This window comes from Arachis stenosperma, chromosome 1 (assembly GCF_014773155.1).
Source record: "Arachis stenosperma cultivar V10309 chromosome 1, arast.V10309.gnm1.PFL2, whole genome shotgun sequence".
Taxonomy (NCBI): Eukaryota; Viridiplantae; Streptophyta; class Magnoliopsida; order Fabales; family Fabaceae; genus Arachis; species Arachis stenosperma.
In genome coordinates, this window is record NC_080377.1 from 62,060,493 (window position 1) to 62,068,255 (window position 7,763).

The window sequence follows — 7,763 nt, forward strand, 5'->3', positions numbered from 1 at the left end:
CTGGGCGTTCAAAACGCCCAGTGAAGAAAGAAAACTTGCGTTTAAACGCCAGCCAGGGTACCTGGCTGGGCGTTTAACGCCTAAAAGGGTAGCATTTTGGGCGTTAAATGCCAGAATGGATACCATTCTGGGTGTTTAACGCCAGGATGATACAAGAGGGAAGATTTTGTTTTTAATTCAGATTTTTTTTCAAGTTTTCATAATTTTTCAAAATCAAATCTTTTTCAAATCATATATTTTCAAAATCAAATTCTTTCCATTTTCAAAAATACTTGCTAACAATTAATGATTTGATTCAAAAATTTCAAGTATGTTGCTTATTCTGTTAAGAAGGGTTTAATGTTTGAATCATATCTTTTACATTTCTTGTTAGCCAAGTCATTAATTTTAAAATTCAAATCTTTTTAAATTGTTTTCAATCATATCTTTTCAATCATATCTTTTTAAAACCATAACTTTTCAATCATATCTTCTTGATCACATCTTTTTTTTAAAATAGTTTTCAATCATATCTTTTGTTTCTAATTTCAAAAATCTTTTTCAAAAATCACTTAATTTCTTTCCCAATCTTAGTTTTCGAAAATCATTCATCAAATTTTCAAAATATCTTTTAAATTATTTCAAAATCTTTTACTTTATTTTCAAAAGTTCTTCCCCTCGTCTCATATCCTTCTATTTAAGGACTGACACTCCTCCACTATCAATAATTCGAACTCTATCCCTCTTGATAAGTTCGAATTCTTCTACCTTCTCCTTCTATTCATCTTTTCCTCTGACACCTCAAGGAATCTCTATACTGTGACATAGAGGATTCCATACTTTCTTGTTCTCTTCTCTTTCATATGAGCAGGAACAAAGACAAAAGCATTCTTGTTGAGGCTGATCCTGAACCTGAAATGACCTTGAAGAGAAAGCTAAGAGAAGCATAAGCACAACTCTCTGGAGGGGACCTAACAGAAATCTTCAAACTAGAAGAAGATATGGCAGCCGAAAACAACAACAATGCCAACAATGCAAGAAAGGTGCTGGGTGACTTTACTGCACCTACTCCCGACATCTATGGGAGAAGCATCTCTATCCCTGCCATTGGAGCAAACAACTTTGAGCTTAAGCCTCAATTAGTTTCTCTAATGCAACAGAACTGTAAGTTTCATGGACTTCCATTGGAAGATCCTCATCAGTTCTTAGCTGAATTCTTGCAGATCTGTGACACTGTCAAGACCAATGGGGTTGACCCTGAGGTCTACAGACTTATGCTATTCTCTTTTGCTGTAAGAGACAAAGCTAGGATATGGTTGGATTCACAACCTAAGGAAAGCCTGAACTCTTGGGAAAAGCTAGTCAATGCCTTCTTGGCAAAGTTCTTTCCACCTCAAAAATTGAGTAAGCTTAGAGTGGAAGTCCAAACCTTCAGACAAAAGGAAGGTGAATCCCTCTATGAAGCTTGGGAAAGATACAAACAATTGATCAGAAAGTGTCCTTTTGACATGCTTTCTGAATAGAGCATCATAGATATCTTCTATGATGGTCTGTCTGAACTGTCCAAGATGTCATTGGACAACTCTGCTGGAGGATCTCTTCATCTGAAGAAGACGCCTGCAGAAGCTCAAGAACTCATTGAAATAGTTACAAATAACCAATTCATGTACACTTCTGAAAGGAATCTTGTGAACAATGGGACGAATCAGAAGAAAGGAGTTCTTGAGATTGATACTTTGAATGCCATATTAGCTCAGAACAAAATATTGACTCAGCAAGTCAATATGATTTCTCAAAGTTTGTCTGGAATGCAAGCTGCACCAGGCAGTACTAAGGACGCTTCATCTGAAGAAGAAGCTTATGATCCTGAGAACCCATCAATGGAAGAGGTGAATTACATGGGAGAACCCTATGGAAACACCTATAATCCTTCATGGAGAAATCATCCAAATCTTTCATGGAAGGATCAACAGAGACCTCAACAAGGTTTCAACAACAATAATAGTGGAAGAAACAGGTTTAGCAATGGCAAGCCTTTTCCATCATCTTCTCAGCAACAGATAGAGAATTCTAAGCAGAGCCACTCTGACTTAGCAACTATGGTCTCTGATCTAATCAAAACCACTCAAAGTTTCATGACTAAAACAAGGTCCTCCATTAGAAACTTGGAGGCACAAGTGGGTCAGTTGAGTAAGAAAGTTACTGAACTCCCTCCTAATACTCTTCCAAGCAATACAGAAGAGAATCCAAAAGGAGAGTGTAAGGCCATCAACATGGCCGAATTTGGAGAGGAGGAAGAGGCAGTGATCGCCACTGAGGAAGACCTCAATGGACGTCCACTGGCTTCCAATGAGTTCCCTAATGAGGAACCATGGGAATCTGAGGCTCACACTGAGGCCATAGAGATTCCATTGGATTTACTTCTACCATTCATGAGCTCTGATGAGTATTCTTCCTCTGAAGAAGACGAAGATGTCACTGAAGAGCAAGTTGCTAAGTACCTTGGAGCAATCATGAAGCTAAATGACAAGTTATTTGGTAATGAGACTTGGGAGGACGAACCCCCTTTGCTCACCAAAGAACTGGATGACTTGACTAGGCAGAGATTACCTCAAAAGAGACAGGACCCTGGGAAGTTCTCAATACCTTGTACATTAGGCACCATGACCTTCGAGAAGGCTCTGTGTGACCTAGGGTCAAGCATAAACTTCATGCCTCTCTCTGTAATGAAGAAGCTATGGATCTTTGAGGTACAAGCTGCAAGAATCTCACTAGAGATGGCAGACAATTCAAGAAATCAAGCTTATGGACTTGTAGAGGATGTTCTGGTAAAGATTGAAGACCATTACATCCCTGCTGATTTTATAGTCCTAGAGACTGGGAAGTGCATGGATGAATCCATCATCCTTGGCAGACCCTTCCTAGCCACAGCAAAGGCTGTGATTGATGTTGACAGAAGAGAATTGATCATTCAAGTGAATGAAGAATCCTTTGTGTTTAAGGCTCAAGGATATCCCTCTGTAACCATGGAGAGGAAGCATGAAAAGCTTCTCCCAAAACAGAGTCAAACAGAGCCCCCACAGTCAAACTCTAAGTTTGGTGTTGGGAGGCCACAACCAAATTCTAAGTTTGGTGTTGAACCCCCACATTCAAACTCTAAGTTTGGTGTTGGGAGGTTCCAACATTACTCTGAACATGTGTGAGGCTCCATGAGGGCCCACTGTCAAGCTACTGACATTAAAGAAGCGCTTGTTGGGAGGCAACCCAATGTTATATTTATCTATTTTCCATTGTTATTTTATGTTTTCTATAGGTTGATGATCATGTGAAGTCACAAAAACAATTGAAAAAGAAAAAACAGAATGAAAAACAGAAAGAAAAATAGCACACCCTGGAGGAAAAGCTTGTTGGCGTTTAAACGCCAGTAAAGGCAGCAAATGGGCGTTTAACGCCCAGTCTGGCACCATTCTGGGCGTTTAACGCCAGAAAGGGGCACCAGACTGGCGTTTAACGCTAGAAAAGGGCAGCAGCCCGGCGTTTAACACCAGGATTGGCAGAAAGGGCATTTTACACGCCACTTGGTGCAGGGATGAGCTATCCTTGACACCTCAGGATCTGTGGACCCCACAAGATCTCTACCTACCCCACCACTCTCTCTCTTCTTCACCCATTCACCAATCACCTTAATACCTCTTCCCCAAAAAAAAAAAAACCCCTCACCTATCAAATCCCACCATTCTCTTCACCACTCACATCCATCCTTCATAAAACCCCACCTACCCCACCATCCAAATTCAAACCATTTTCCCTCCCAAACCCACCCATAATGGCCAAACCCTACCCCTCTCTCCACCGCTATATAAACCCTACTTCACTCCTTCATTTTCACACAACCTAAACACTACTTCTCCCTCTCAGCCAAACCACAAAAGCCCCCTCCATCTCCTCTATTTCCTCTTCTTCTACTCTTTTTTTCCTCTTTTGCTCGAGGACGAGCAAACCTTTTAAGTTTGGTGTGGTAAAAGCGCTGCTTTTTATTTTTCCATAACCATTTATGGCACCTAAGGCCGGAGAAACCTCTAGAAAGAGGAAAGGGAAGGCAAAAGCTTCCACCTCCGAGTCATGAGAGATAGAGAGATTCATCTCAAGGGTGCATCAAGACCACTTCTATGAAGTTGTGGCCATGAAGAAGGTGATCCCTGAGGTCCCTTTAAAACTCAAAAAGAGTGAAGATCCGGAGATCCGATATGAGATCCGAAGAAGAGGTTGGGAAGTTCTTACCAACCCCATTCAACATGTCGAAATATTAATGGTTCAAGAGTTCTATGCCAATGCATGGATCACCAAGAACCATGATCAAAGTGTGAACCCAGACCCAAAGAATTGGCTTACAATGGTTCGGGGGAAATGCTTAGATTTTAATCCGGAAAATGTAAGGTTGGCATTCAACTTGCCCATGATGCAAGGAGATGAACACCCCTACACTAGAAGGGTCAACTTTGATCAAAGGTTGGACCAAGTCCTCATAGACATTTGTGAAGAGGGCGCTCAATGAAAGAGAGATTCAAGAGGGAAGCTGGTTCAACTGAGAAGGCATGACCTCAATCCCGTGGCTAGGGGATGGTTGGAGTTTATCCAACGCTCAATCATTCCCACTAGCAACCGGTCCGAAGCTACTATAGACCGGGCTATCATGATTCATAGCATCATGATTGGAGAGGAAGTATAAGTTCATGAGATTATATCCCAAGAACTTTATAAGGTGGCGGACAAGTCCTCTACCTCGACAAGGTTAGCCTTCCCTCATCTCATTTGTCACTTTTGTAATTCAGTTGGAATTAACATAGAGGGAGACATCCTCATTGATGAGGACAAGCCCATCACTAAGAAGAGGATGGAGCAAACAAGAGATCCCACTCATGGACATGAGGAAATTCCTCATCATGAAATCCCTGAGATGCCTCAAGGGATGCACTTTCCTCCAAAAAACTATTGGGAGCAAATCAACACCTCCCTAGGAGAATTGAGTTCCAACATGGGACAACTAAGGGTGGAGCACTAAGAACATTCCATCCTCCTCCATGAAATTAGAGAAGATCAAAGAATCATGAGAGAGGAGCAACAAAGGCAAGGAAGAGACATTGAGGAGCTCAAGCACTCCATAAGATCTTCAAGAGGAAGAACAAGCCGCCATCACTAAGGTGGACCCGTTCTTTAATCTCCTTGTTCTTTATTTTTCTGTTTTTCAAAAATTATGCTTTATGTTTTATTTATGTGTGTGTCTTATGATCATTAGTGTCTTAGTGTCTATGCCTTAAAGTTATGAATGTCCTATGAATCCATCACCTTTCTTAAAATGAAAAATGTTCTTAATTGAAAAAGAGAAGAATTGCATGAATTTCGAATTTTATAACAGATTAATTATTTTGATGTGGTGGCAATACTTTTGATTTCTGAATGTATGCTTGAACAATGCATATGTCTTTTGAATTTGTTGTTCATGAATGTTAAAATTGTTGGCTCTTGAAATAATGATGAAAAAGGAGACATGTTACTGAGGATCTAAAAAAATCATAAAAATGATTCTTGAAGCAAGAAAAAGCAGTGAATGCAAAAAAAAAAAAAAGAGCAAGCAGAAAAAGCCAATAGCCCTTTAAACCAAAAGGCAAGGATAATAAAAAGGATCCAAGACTTTGAGCATCAGTGGATAGGAGGGCCTACAGGAATAACATCCTGGCCTAAGCGGCTAAACCAAGCTGTCCCTAACCATGTGCTTGTGGCGTGAAGGTGTCAAGTGAAAACTTGAGACTGAGCTGTTAAAGTCGTGATCTAAAGCAAAAAAGAGTGTGCTTAAGAACCCTGGACACCTCTAATTGGGGACTCTAGCAAAGTTGAGTCACAATCTGAAAAGGTTCACCCAGTTATGTGTATGTGGCATGGATGTATCCGGTGGTGATACTGAAAAACAGAGTGCTTTGGGCCACGGCCAAGACTCATAAAGTAGTTGTGTTCAAGAATCATCATACTTAACTAGGAGAATCAATAACACTATCCGGATTCTGAGTTCCTATAGAAGCCAATCATTCTGAACTTCAAAGGATAAAGTGAGATGCCAAAACTATTCAGAGGCAAAAAGCTAAAAGCCCTGCTCATCTAATTAATACTGATCTTCATAGATATTTTTGGAATTCATTGTATATTCTCTTCTTTATATCCTATTTAATTTTCAGTTGCTTGGAAACAAGCAACAATTTAAGTTTGGTGTTGTGATGAGCAGATAATTTATACGCTTTTTGGCATTGTTTTTAGTATGCTTTTAGTATGTTTTAGTTAGTTTTTATTATATTTTTATTAGTTTTTATTTAAAATTCACTTTTCTGGACTTTACTGTGAGTTTGTCTGTTTTTCTATGATTTTAGGTATTTTCTGGCTGAAATTGAGGGACCTGAGCAAAAATCTGATTCAGAGGCTGAAAAGGGCTGTAGATGCTGTTAGATTCTGACCTCCCTGCACTCGAAGTAAATTTTCTAGAGCTACAGAAGCCTAATTGGCGCGCTCTCAAATGCGTTAGAAATTAGACATCTGGGGCTTTCCAGCAATATATAATAGTCCAAACTTTTCCCAAGATTTGATGGCCCAAGCAGGCGTTCCAAGTCAGCTTCAGAATTTCAGGCGTTAAACGCCGGAACTGGCACAAAAGTGGGAGTTAAACGCCCAAACTGGCACAAAAGCTGGCGTTTAACTCCAAGAAAAGTCTCTACACATGGAAGCTTCAATGCTCAGCCCAAGCACAAACCAAGTGGGCTTGGAAGTGGATTTTTACGTCATTTACTCATTTCTGTAAACCCTAGGCTACTAGTTCTCTATAAATAGGACCTTTTGCTATTGTATTTAAAGAATCTTTCAATCTTCGGATCATCTTTTGATCATGTTTTTATGATTGAACCCTCTTTTGGAGGCTGGCCATTCGGCCATGCCTAGACCTTGTTCTTATGTATTTTCAACGGTAGAGTTTCTACACACCATAGATTAAGGTGTGGAGCTCTGCTGTACCTCCAGTATTAATGCAATTACTATTGTTCTTCTATTCAATTCAGCTTATTCTTGTTCTAAGATATCACTTGTTCCTCAACTTGATGAATGTGATGATCCGTGACACTCATTATCATTCTCACCTATGAACGTGTGCCTGACAACCACCTCCGTTCTACCTTAGATTGAGTAGATATCTCTTGGATTCCTTAATCAGAATCTTCGTGGTATAAGCTAGAATCCATTGGCGGCCATTCTTGAGAATCCGGAAGGTCTAAACCTTGTCTGTGGTATTCTGAGTAGGATTCAGGGATTGAATGACTGTGACGAGCTTCAAACTCATGATTGTGGGGCGTTAGTGACAGACGCAAAAGAATCACTGGATTCTATTCCGACATGATCGAGAACCGACAGATGAATAGCCGTGCTGTGACAGAGCACGTTGAACATTTTCACTGAGAGGACGGGACTGTAGCCATTGACAATGATGATGCCCAACATACAGCTTGCCATGGAAAGGAGTAAGAAGGATTGGATGAAGACAGTAGGAAAGCAGAGAGACGGAAGGGACAAAGCATCTCCATACGTTTATCTGAAATTCTCACCAATGAATTACATAAGTATCTCTATCTTTATTTTATGTTTTATTCATCTTTTAATTATCAATCCTCCATAACCATTTGAATCCGCCTGACTGAGATTTACAAGATGACCATAGCTTGCTTCATACCAACAATCTCCGTGGGATCGAC

General features: G+C 40.2%; 1 non-coding gene across 1 annotated transcript; it reads right to left on the bottom strand.

Annotated features, from left to right (window-relative positions):
* Positions 1-1,385: 1,385 nt before the first annotated feature.
* LOC130950613 (small nucleolar RNA R71) lies at positions 1,386-1,493 on the bottom strand. The gene has a single exon (XR_009073669.1). It is a non-coding gene; the product is annotated as a small nucleolar RNA R71 (small nucleolar RNA).
* Between the last annotated feature and the right edge of the window lie 6,270 nt (positions 1,494-7,763).